The following is a 12,728-nucleotide window of genomic DNA, read 5'->3' as shown; positions in this document are numbered from 1 at the left end:
ATAACATATTACAAAATACACCGACTCTAAATACTCACAAACTGATCAAGAGATTAGCGGTTGCATGCCACCAGATGAGAGGTAAAAACAATAGGCTTGGTAATGTGGTGATGTGATCCCATGGTGATAAGGTCCCAAAAGGGAAAAGGGACAACTGTCAATGCAGAGATCTAGAGGGTAGCTAAGAGATCTGTTAAAAAAAAAATATGTATGCACATGCTGACAAAAGAAGGACCCAAAAAAGAAAAAGAAAAAAAATTAAGAAAAAATGTAAAAGAAAACAGACTGACCTTAAACACAATCCAAAGTGGGTCCATCCAAGAGCATGGCTGGCTGCAACAATTCAACACCAGGTAAGAGGCAGACAACCATGCCTCTAAGGATCTACCTTATATATGGAACAAGCAGGAAATTACTGAAGGATGCCCAAAAAAATTCCTTAAGATTTGGGGCTCTTGGGTGAGCTCCAAAAGTACTATACCACCGTCTCCTTGAAAGACTAAATGGAGCCCCTTGGTCATTGATCAGCTCCAATTAAGCAGAACAGACATTTAACCTTTAGAGTCCATTCACACAGAAGCAACTTTGGATCCGACTTGAAGTCGTCCCAAGTTGCCTCAAGTCGCACAACATGATAAAATCAATGTAAGTGAATGAGAGGCGTCTTAATGTACACTACTAAAGTCGCTCCGACTTCAGAAAAGGTTCCTGTACTACTTCAATCTGACTTCTAGGCAACTTGTACCCATTGATCTCAGTGGAAGTTGCCTCCAAGGCAGATCCCCTGTCTCAACTGAAGCAACTTTCCAGGAAGTAAAAATAGTTTTCTAGGCAAACCCCTCCCTCCCACAGAGCTGATTATTATGTGATTGACCACTGGTAAAGTCCCCTGTCCTGGAAGCAACTTCAAGTTGCCTTGTAAGTTGCCTCAAGTCGTGCTGTGATTCATACTCAAGTCGTGTCCAAGTTGCCTCCCAAAGTCTCGCTCGAAGTCGTGTTGCCCCTGTGTGAATGGACTCTTTTAAGGTGTAACATATCCATTACATGTATACCAGTTTACCAGATTGTGCAATGGTTTGAGCGATGTTCGCTCCATATACAGTTTTCAGTTTTTTTGGGGGTTTTTTGTTTTTGTTGTTTTTCTTTATTGTTTGTTGTATATGAAAATAAATAAAATTCTACTTAAAAAAAAAGAAAATTACTGAAGACACTAAAAAAAATTATATATACCACAGGAAACAGACCAGAGTGTCAACTGAGGTTACCATGTATATGTTTGCCGAAAAATACTGCCCTCTATTGGCCCCCCAAACCACCCTTGCGCATCAATGCTAGACCGGAAATTATGTCACCACACATATGCCATAGCGGCACATGGCGGCCAGCACACCACAACAAAAGTGCCCCCCCATTGACATGGAAGCATACTGAGGTACTGATGTTGCTACAGAAAATAATTTTCTTGGCCAGGAATCTTCTTTTCGCTCCGTAAATTTTCTTTTCTTATTACATTTCTAGCACGATTCTCCCATCATTGATTAGAAAATCCTCAGTTTTTCAAAAAATTTCCAACATGTCCGATTCCTCAAATTTGATTTCCACACGAAAATCAGCTGTTGCTGCAGCCCACTAATGATGCGAAATTCATACGATAATTCTTAGATACGATTTTCGAAAGAAAATGATTTCGAAATTCGAACCGTGTATGGCCGGCAGGCATCATCGGGTATTTTGATTATTAGAGCTCTTGTCCAGTGCAGACTGCTATAAACCCAGCAGGTTAAGCCTGGTACACTTATTGAAATCTTTTGTTTTCAAAGTGCATTACAAAAAAGTTCAGCTTGATTTAAATCTGCAAATTGAAATCAGGGATGCTTCACAAATTTTTTATCTTTAATCCTAAACAATAATCCATATTTATACCATTTTAAACAACTGTCTGAATAGAGACCTTCCAAACATCTTTGTGCAATAAATACATTTTTCTATTTCTCCACACACATATGAACACCTTGAGATCAGAAAATCTACTCAAATATCAAGCATTTTAACAGCTTCATGATGTTTTATTTTTAAGTGCTGTAGATTTACTACGCACACTCACCTTTATACAGTATGTTGTCCAATTTGCTGACAATATAGGGCAGTGCTTACACAGAATACTGTACCTCCAATGTTAGATAAAACCCCTGATGATGAAACAGAAGAAAAAAGAAATTCTGTTTTATCTTTAAGAAACATCTCTGCAGACAGAACCATTTCATTGTTGGATGTGTTCAGAGAAAAGCCATGAGACTGAGAATGTGAAATTGTGGAATTTAAAGTGGTATTAATAAAACCCAAAACTAAACATGTAAGATATTGAAACTTACCAACCATTAGATGTGGTAGATGCATTTAAAAAAGTTTTCTGTTTTTACCTGGTGATCTGGCCAGTTATACACCTCCTGTATTAGAGTGTCTACATTCTGGATGAAGGAGCACAGCGACATCTTGGGACAGCAGCATTGTTAATCTGGGGGGAAGGGAGTATTAGATTAGTATTAGATGGACTAGCAGATTTAGATGCATTAACCGGTTCCCGACCAGCTCCTACACATATACGTCGGCAGAATGGCACGGCTGGGCAAAGTAACGTACCCGTACGTTACTTTAAATTTCCCACCGGCAGTGCACACGCGCCTGCCGAGAGCTCTGTGCCAGAGTTCAAGAACGGGGAGATGCCGATATGTAAACAGCATCTCCCCATTCTGCCTAATGACAGCACACTGATCGTCTGCTCCCTGTCATCAGGAGCAGCGATCAGTGGGGTGTCTCACACAGCCACGCCCCCATACAGTTAGAAACACGACGCTAGGAACACTTAACCCCTACACTGCCACCTAGTGGTTAACCCCTTCACTGCCAGTGACATTTGTACAGTAATCAATGCAATTTTATAGCATCGATGGCTGTATTAATGCCAATGGTCCCAAAAATGTGTCAAAATTGTCCGATGTCTCCGCCAAAATGTCGCAGTCACAATAAAAATCACTGATCGCCGCCATTACTATTAAAAAAAAATCATAAAAATGGCATAAAACTGTCCCCTATTTTGTAGACGCTATAACTTTTGCGCAAACCAATCAATAAACGCTTATTGCAATTTTTTTTACCAAAAATATGTAGAAGAATACGTATCAGCCTAAACTGAGTGAAAAAAAAGTATTTTTATACATTTTTGGGGGATATTTATTATAGCAAAAAGTAAAAAATAATGCGTTTTTTTCAAAATTGTTGCTCTTTTTTTTTTATAGAGCAAAAAAAAAATGCAGAGGTAATCAAATACCAACAAAAGAAAGCTCTATTTGTGGAAAAAAAAAGGACGCCAATTTTGTTTGGGAGCCACGTCGCACGACCGCGCAATTGTCAGTTAAAGCGACACAGTGCCAAATCGCAAAAAACGCTGTGTCAGGAAGGGGGTAAACAAATCAAAGCTCAACTCCGGGTAACACTTTTTAAACAGTTACAGGAACAGTTTTTTTTTTCCTTTGGGGATTAAATGGTTTATATACATAAATAACAGGTCACTTGTAAGCACCCCTGTCAGTGTTATATGGTTTGCTACATCTGCAGAACAGCTTGTTCTGTTGAAAAACAGCAGATTTACTGGGTAGATCCAGGGCCGCTGATAGGGCAGTACAACCAGCCCTGTTGTACCGGGCCCGGCCAGCAGGGGGGGCCCGAGCAGCTTTTAACTTCTAGCTAAAAAAAAAAAAAAAAAAAAAAAAAAACGAAATAACTATATTAACCTGCACCCACTTGATTACTAACATATATAAGGAATATATATTCATTTCCTGGGCCCCATCAGGTTACCAGAGGGGCCCAGGAGGTGAAAGCAGAAGAGGGACTTTTTTTCTATTTTCGGGTGCAGGGATACAATGCTGTGCCGCATGCTGTTCTCAGTATACCTGCACAAACTAAAGTTCTTCCTGCTCACTTTATGCCTCTCCGGCGGATGGATATTACTGTTATACGGCTCCCTTCATCCAGTAAGTGCTGCAGCTTGAGGGACTTATCACTGGGACGGCTGAGACAGACAGAGCAGCAGGAGTAATCTGGACAATGGCAGTGGTGCACAGGCAAGCAGTCCCCTGCACACACACACACACACTGACAGGTCACACTATTGTAGCATGTGCAGTCCCTAGACTCTGTGTGCTCATGGTTATTATCATTATGATGATCAGGGCACAGTAGGTGCTGTATGGCTCTGTCAGTGTAACATGACTGTGTGGTGCTGACTTTCCTGATATATGGCTGTACTGTGTGTTACAGACTATAACTCAGCACAGCCATAACAAAGTCAGCATCACACAGTCATGTTACACTGACAGAGCCACACAGCACCTGCTGTGCACTGATCATCATAATGATAATGACCATGTGCACATAGTGAGATGCTACTTTTACACATGTGATGGGGGAAGGGACAGTAAAAATACATAGCCAAGCTGCATTTTTACCACCCCCAAACCACTCTCCTTTCATAACCTTTCACCCAAGCTTTGCAATTAGGTCCTTTTTCATGCAGACCTGATTGAAAGCTCTGTATGAAGACACAAACTGAATGGGCACAGATGTCAAAACACTGACATCTCTCCCATTCAGATGCAGTTATGATTGGTGGGGCGCTGTAAATGTTAAATGTTCCAGCTCCTGCCTCCTGCCCTGACAGCGTGGAGGCAGGGGTGGGGTTATGGGCGGAGCCAGGATGGGTTGTGGGCGGGGTCAATTGGGCCCCGTCAGGTAGGCTGTATGGGGCCCCATGATTTCTAACAGCGGCCCTGGGTAGATCACCGGGTGAAAATAAAGGATCTTCCATTGCTCATTTATGCTTCTATCAAAAATCCATACAGTGTCTGAGGGGTTAATAACTCTCAGCTGCCACAGCTCTCAGAACATTCCTCCTAGGGGCAGAAACACGTCTAAACTGGTAAAAACAAAAAGGGAAAATAGCACAAAATAACTCTAAAGTAAAATAATTTATTAAAAGAGGTTCAAATCTTCAGCATATACACCCACATTTTGTAATGAGAATCTAGGCCAGTGATGGCGAACCTTGGCACCCCAGATGTTTTGGAACTACATTTCCCATGATGCTCATGCACACTGCAGTATAGATGAGCATCATGGGAAATGTAGTTCCAAAACATCTGGGGTGCCAAGGTTCACCATCACTGATCAAGGCACATCCATGAAGCTCTGACTATCTCTCCTAGTTGTTTCCCTCAATCTGTGGTGGAAACCCATGTGAGCAGTTAGATTCAGGGAAGAGTAAACTCTGGGAGGCCACCAACACATTACCCAACATATGGGACCCACTGTTCATGTGCCTGGCGGGGCTGGCCTCACACTCGGTTGAGGAAGAAACCTTAGGCAGGAGGGGGAAGATGCTAGATATGGTTGCTAGGATAACGTTTTGGAAGTTTGTTCCTCCTTTATCAAATCCAACCTACCTTAAGCCGTAACAGGCTTTATATAGAGCCCCAGAAACCACCTCCTCCACATACCTTAAAGGAGACATAGCCCGGAAGGGGCAAGCCAGGAGCCACCTACTATACAAGTAGAGACAGTGGGTTCTAAAAAGCAACCTATTCAGTTCATACCATTACAACTTAATAACGGGCTGTGATTTTAGTTGAAAATTAAAAGTATCAATGAAAAAATACAAATAAAGGTAACACACTGCACTGTTACTGATTGCAGGATGTAAATTAGCCACAAGATGGCAGTGTTCGGCAGTTTAGTTATTCAGAGTTTAATAAAGCATAGCAAGGCATTTATGAACTTGTATGCTAAAAGCAAAACTTCTGTACTCGGAACAAGGAAAAATTACCCTGCAGTCGGATTGTGGTATTGTCATCTCCATCACTTCTACCACAGGGGGACTGAGAGAACAAGGGGCCCCCCAACTGAGAGACCTTCCTTCACTTTGCTAAGACTACAGATCCCTGTCATGTTGCTAGGCAGAACAGGGAAATGCCTTGTTTACATAAGCATCTCCCCGTTCTGCCACTCTGTGTCACGATCGTGACCACCCGGGGGACATCGAGTCCGCAGGACCCACGGGCACGCTCACAGAGTACGCGGCGGGTTGCGCCCGCGCCCACAATGCTGTGTCTTAAAGGGGATGTACAGGCACGTCCATTTGTGCAGCTGTGCCATTGTGTGTCATCGTGTGCTGGTCCGCAAGCAGTTAAATACTTTTATTTTTTTTATAAACTGAGTATAGTATTGCTTAATCTTTTGGACCTCCCCATTAGTTACACTGTTGTGAAAATGCCAATGTGAAAATACCAGTGACCCCACTTTTTTTGTGGAAGGGAGTTTAATAAGACACGTGGCTACTCATTAAAATTAGAAGAAAAGAGGTTTAACCTTAAATTACTTTACTGTAGTACTGTACTGTTCTTTACTGTAAGAGTGGCAAGGATGTGGAATTCCCTTCCACAGGTGGTGGTTTCAGCAGGGAGCATTGATAGTTTCAAAAAACTATTAGATAAGCACCCGAATGACCACAACATACAGGGATATACAATGTAATACTGACATATAATCACACACACAGGTTGGACTTGATGGGCTTGTGTATTTTTTCAACCTCACCTACTATGTAACTATGTAACTATGAATTTGCAAATAATATTGTCTCTTTGATATCACTTCACTTTGAGTGCACACTTGATGGGGCCCTAGTTGCTGCACATCTGGGTTGAGGTCCTTTTATATAGAAGCAAGATTTCCAGAGGATGATACAGCAACAAGAAAAAGTTCTCTTGGCCTGACAGTGAGAAACTGGGAAAGGTCCCTTTAACACTAAAGATGAATGCATAATGGCTAAAGTTGAGAAATGGGCTGAAGTAGACTTCAGCAGAATCGAACCCCTGTAGGTGGTGAACTAGCCTGATGAAGCAAGTTCCTTTGCAGATGGAAGAGGCTTGAGATGAGATAGTAACGGTATTCCTGTTTGCAGGGAAACACGCTGTAGCAAGAGTTCTGCGATTTCAGAGCAATAGGTAGACACTAAGCAGTAGGTTGCAGTAACATGCCTGGAACATGGGCGTCCGCAGCAGGGGGCAAGGGGGGTCAAGTGCCCCCCCCCTGGAATCCCCAAGGTGTTGCAGCAGCCAGCAGGATCTGATGTCGCTGCCACCACGATGCATTTTTTTTACGGAGTCCACTGGTGGCTGCATCCTCCTCTCTCTCCTGTGGATCACAGCGCTGGCTGGCTCTGTGTTTGGCGGCCGCGCTGTAACACAGTCCCGCCCCCCCAGACCTGCTTGTGTGATAGTAGAGAGAATCAACGTTCCGCCTATCACATGAGCCAGTCTGGGGGGGCGGGGCCATGTCACAGAGTGGCCACCGAACACAGAGCCAGCCAGTGCTGTGATCCAGAGGAGGAGATGCCACCCGTACAGCCCACCCTGTGTGCCACAGTGCCTGGATATGAGGATCGGGGGGGGGCTGCAGGGGGCCCATCTGCCAATTCTCCTATCCAACTTATTTTACTGCCCCCAGTTCACCTTGTGCTCCCTGCCCTCCCCCCCCAGTGGTCTCCTCCACCCCCACACTCTCCTGCCCCCCAGTGCTCTCCTCCACCACCACACTCTCCTGCCCCCCCCCGTGCTCTCCTCCACCACCACACTCTCCTGCCCCCCCAGTGCTCTTCTCCACCACCACCACACTCTCCTGCCCCCCCCCCACAGTTTTCTCCTCCCCTGTTCTTGCTGCCCCCCTGCTCTCCAACTCTCCCCATCCTTCTCTAGCCACCATCCCAGTGCTCTCCACTCCCCCCAATGCTCCCCCCCTGTTCTCCCCCCAGTGCTCTCCCCCCTGTTCCCCCCGAGTGCTCTCCCTCCCTTTTCCCCCCAGTGCTCTCCCTCCCTGTTCCCCCCCAGTGCTCTCCACTCCCCCAGTGCCCCCCACAGTGCTCTCCACTCCCCCCAGTCCTCTCCCCTCCGTGCTCTCCCCCCTGTTCTTCCCCCAGTGCTCTCCCCCCTGTTCTTCCCCCCCCAGCTCTCCCCCCTGTTCTTTCCCCCCCAGTGCTCTCCACTCCCTCCAGTGCTCTCCCCCCCTGTTATCCCCCCTCAGTGCCCTCCACTCCCCCCAGTGCTCTCCCCTGTTCTTTCCCCCCAGTGCTCTCCCCCCTGTTCTGTCCCCCCCCAGTGCTCTCTCCACTGTTCTTTCTCCCCCCCAGTGCTCTCCCCTCTGTTCTTTCTCCCCCCAATGCTCTCCCCCCAGTGTTCTCCTCTCCCCCCCAGTGCTCTCCCCCTGTTCTTTCCCCCCAGTGTTCTTCCCCAGTGCCCTCCACTCCCCCCAGTGCTCTCCCCCCCTGTTCTTTCCCCCCAGTGCTCCCCCCCTGTTCTTTCCCCCCAGTGCTCTCCCCCCGTTCTTTCCCCCCCAGTGCTCTCCCCCCTGTTCTTTCCCCCCCTGTTCTTTCTCCCCAGTGCTCTCCCTCCCCTGTTCTTTCCCCCCAGTGCTCTCCCCCCCGTTCTCCCCCCCCCCCAGTGCTCTCCCCCCCTGTTCTTCCCCCCTGTGCTCTCCCCCGTTCTTTCCCCCCCAGTGCTCTCCCCCCTGTTCTTCCCCCCCAGTGCTCTCCCCCCGTTATTTGCCCCCCAGTGCTCCCCCTGTTCTTCCCCCCAGTGCTCTCCCCCCGTTATTTGCCCCCCAGTGCTATCCCCCCTTGTTCTTTCCCCCCAGTGCTCTCCCTTCATTCTTTCCCCCCAGTGCTCTCCCTTCATTCTTTCCCCCCAGTGCTCTCCCTTCATTCTTTCCCCCCAGTGCTCCCCCCCTGTTCTTTCCCCCCCAGTGCTCTCCCCCCATTCTTTCCCCCCAGTGCTCCCCCCCTGTTCTTTCCCCCCAGTGCTCCCCCCCTGTTCTTTCCCCCCCAGTGCTCTCCCTCCCTGTTCCCCCCAGTGCTCTCCCTCCCTGTTCCCCCCCAGTGTTCTCCACTCCCCCAGAGTATTCTTTCTGCAGAAGGTGGTCCCCCCCACATTCTGAGTTCCTGGGGTCCCCCTTGATGATTGCTCACTTACCACTATTAACTGGAATTTGAATATATATATATATATAGGCTATGTATCTCGGTGGGGCCCCCTATTGGGCAGGGCCCATTGGGCTTGAGCCCAGTCAAGCCCAATGGTAAGTCCAGCCCTGAGCAGCCCCCTTACATCAGAGTGTCCCATCACCAGCCCCCTTACAACAGAGTGTCACATCAGCACCACCTAACATCAGAGTGTCCCATCACCAGACCCCTTACATCAGAGTGTCCCATCACCAGCCCCTTACATCAGAGTGTCCCATCACCAGCCCCTTACATCAGAGTGTCCCATCACCAGCCCCTTACATCAGAGTGTCCCATCACCAGCCCCCTTACATCAGAGTGTCCCATCACCAGCCCCCTTACATCAGAGTGTCCCACCACCAGCCCCCTTACATCAGAGTGTCCCATCAGCACCCCCTTACATCAAAGTGTCCCATCACCAGCCCCCTTACATCAGAGTGTCCCATCACCAGCCCCCTTACATCAGAGTGTCCCATCAGCCCCCCCTTACATCAGAGTGTCCCATCAGCACCTCCTTACATCAGAGTGTCCCATCACCAGCCCCCTTACATCAGAGTGTCCCATCAGCAGCCCCCTTACATCAGAGTGTCCCATCACCAGCCCCCTTACATCAAAGTGTCCCATCACCAGCCCCCTTACATCAGAGTGTTCCATCACCAGCCCCCTTACATCAGAGTGTCCCATCATCAGCCCCTTACATCAGAGTGTCCCATGAGCAGCCCCTGACATCAGAGTGTCCCATTACCAGCCCCCTTACATCAGAGTGGCCCACTGAGCCATCGGCCCCCCTGGAAACTCCCGGTAGTCCCGATGGCCAGTACATGCCTGCTCAGGTGGCTGCGTACCATGCCCATATAGCCTAGAGCATGTACATCTTTTTACAATGCAATACATCTGTTGTTGCCATATTTTTATCTTGATGAAAACAGCCTATACAGTAACAGTATGAGATCAAAATATGGCCACAACAGATGTATTGCGTTTTTTTTTACCAAAAATATGTAGAAGAATACGCATCGGCCTAAACTGAGGAAAAAAATGTTTTTTTATATATTTTTGGGGATATTTATTATAGCAAAAAGTAAAAAATATTGAATTTTTTTCAAAATTGTCACTCTATTTTTGTTTATAGCGCAAAAAATAAAAACCGCAGAGGTGATCAAATACCACCAAATGAAAGCTGTATTTGTGGGGAAAAAAAGGACACCAATTTTGTTTGGGAGCCATGTCGCACGACCGCGCATATGTCAGTTAAAGCGATGCAGTGCCGAATCGCAAAAAGGGGCTTGGTCCTTTGGCTGCAAATTGGTCAGGGGCTTAAATTGTTAAACAGTTTCCCTCCACCCTCCATGTCATGACCCATACCCTACCTACAACCTATGTCAATCAGTTGTATATCAAGGATATGAATTGGCTATCTTTCGGATACCTTATAAAATACTATTACTCAGTTATATACCTGTAGCCATGGGGGGTTATTTACTAAAGGCAAATCCACTTTGCACTGCAAGTGCACTTGAAGGTAAAGTCGCTGTAGATCCGAGGGGGATATGCAAGGAAAATAAAAAACAACATTTTAGCTTGCACATGATTGCATGATAAAATCAGCAGAGCTTCCAATCATTTCAGATCTACCCCTTAGATTTAGAGCAACTGAACTTCCAAGTGCACTTGCAGTGCAAAGTGTATTTGCCTTTCGGAAATAACCCCCAGAGTCTACAGGTGATGTTTGCATTCATTTGGTTTTATCATGAACATTCTTGATTACATTTTCATGTTAAGGTGCTAAGTAACCAACACATTGATAGTTTAGAAAGAATCCCAGACCGCTGTCACTCGCTGGAGGGATGGATGGGGGGGGGGGTGGGTAAGGGGGGTGCTGCATAGTATCATTTTGCATGTTACACACTAAATATGGGTGTAACTTGTTACTAAAGGTGAACCCTTCCTTTAAGAATAAACAGCAATATGTTGAAAGGTTTGTAGATTTGTCATTTATCAAATGAGGTGCCAACCCAATATTTTCTATTCAGAACTCATAATCTATTTGTGTAAGCAGTAATGCCCCGTACACACAATCGGAAAATTCCACCAGCAAAAGTTAGATGAGAGCTTTTGGTCAGAAAATGCGATTGTGTGTATGCTCCATCGGACTTTTGCTGGCAGAATTTCGGCCAGAAAAAGATTGAGAGCATGTTCTCAATTTTTCGATCAGAAATTCCGATCATCTGTAGCAATTCCGACAGGCAAAATTCCTACGCATTCTCGGAAACAATTCGATGCATGCTCGGAAGCATTGAACTTAATTTTCTCGGCTAGTCGTAGTGTTGTACATCATTGCGTTCTTGACGGTCGAAGGTTCAGAGAACTTTTGTGTGACCGTGTGTATGCAAGCTTGAGTGGAATTCCGTTGGAAAAACCATCCAAGATTTTTCCAAAGAAAATTCCGCTTGTGTGTACGAGGCATTAGAGTCTTATGCCATGTACAGACGATTGGAATTTCCGACAACTAAACCGTGGATTTATTTTCAACAGATGTTGGCTGAAACTTATCTTGCATACACACGGTCGCACAAATGTTGTCGAGAATTTACGATCGGCAAGACCGCCTATTCCTGATGCCAATCCACATGTCAGAATATAAACTCAACCATATAGTTCTTGCCAGCTGCATTTGCACAATTTTCTAAGGGAAAATACTACTGACTATGTGGCCTCAGTTGGGCCTGAGGCCGGCTTTCCAGATCAACCAACCCTGACGGTACTTGAAGCTGGCCATCCTGGCTTGCCCCCCCAAATGGCCCACAATGTCAGGCAAAAATATCTGGAGTACTTTGTGGGTAGGGAGGCCATTGATATGCCAGCAAATGTTTGAGAAACATTTTTAAAATACATTTTTATTTTACACTGAAATAATATTTCATTTGATTTACTGCTTGTGTTTCTTTTAGCTGTCTCCTAGGTTCTCCAATGGGCTTTTCTTTTTGGCTATTTTCTTAAATAGTGCAAACGTAATTTATTTGATACATGAGGTGACAATCCCTTCTTCAGCTAACTATTCTGTTGTGGGTCTGCTACATACACACATTGGGGGTTATTTACTAAAGAAAAATCTACTTTGCACTTGAAAGTGCACTGAAAGTGCAATTGGAAGTAAAGTCGCTGTAGATCCGAGGGGGACATGCAAGGAAAATAAAAAACAGCATTTTAGCTTGCACATGATTAGATGATAAAATCAGCAGAGCTTCCACTCATTTCAGACCTACCCCTTAGATTTAGAGCGACTGCACTTCCAAGTGTACTTTAATTGCAATTTCAAGTGCACTTGCAGTGCAAAGTGGATTTGCCTTTTGTAAATAACCCCCATTATTTTTGTTGTTAATGTATGTAATGCATTAATGTTAAAAATAATCATCCTTTTCAGCACCATTTAATAATTGTCCTGATTGGGGCCAATTTTAGAGCACTGTGTGGGTTATTTACTAAAAGCAAATCCACTTTGCACTACAAGTGCACTGAAAGTGCACTTGTAGTGTGTTGGATTGAATTCATATAATACTTCTGGTATTTCACTTCCTGATTGAGACAGCAACTTAGCCTCAGTTGAAATGAAACACAT

This window comes from Lithobates pipiens, unplaced genomic scaffold, assembly GCF_037356315.1.
Source record: "Lithobates pipiens isolate NorthernLeopardFrog02 unplaced genomic scaffold, aLitPip1_a1.2 Scaffold_16, whole genome shotgun sequence".
Lineage (NCBI taxonomy): Eukaryota > Metazoa > Chordata > Amphibia > Anura > Ranidae > Lithobates > Lithobates pipiens.
Note: the sequence above shows the minus strand (reverse complement) of the source record.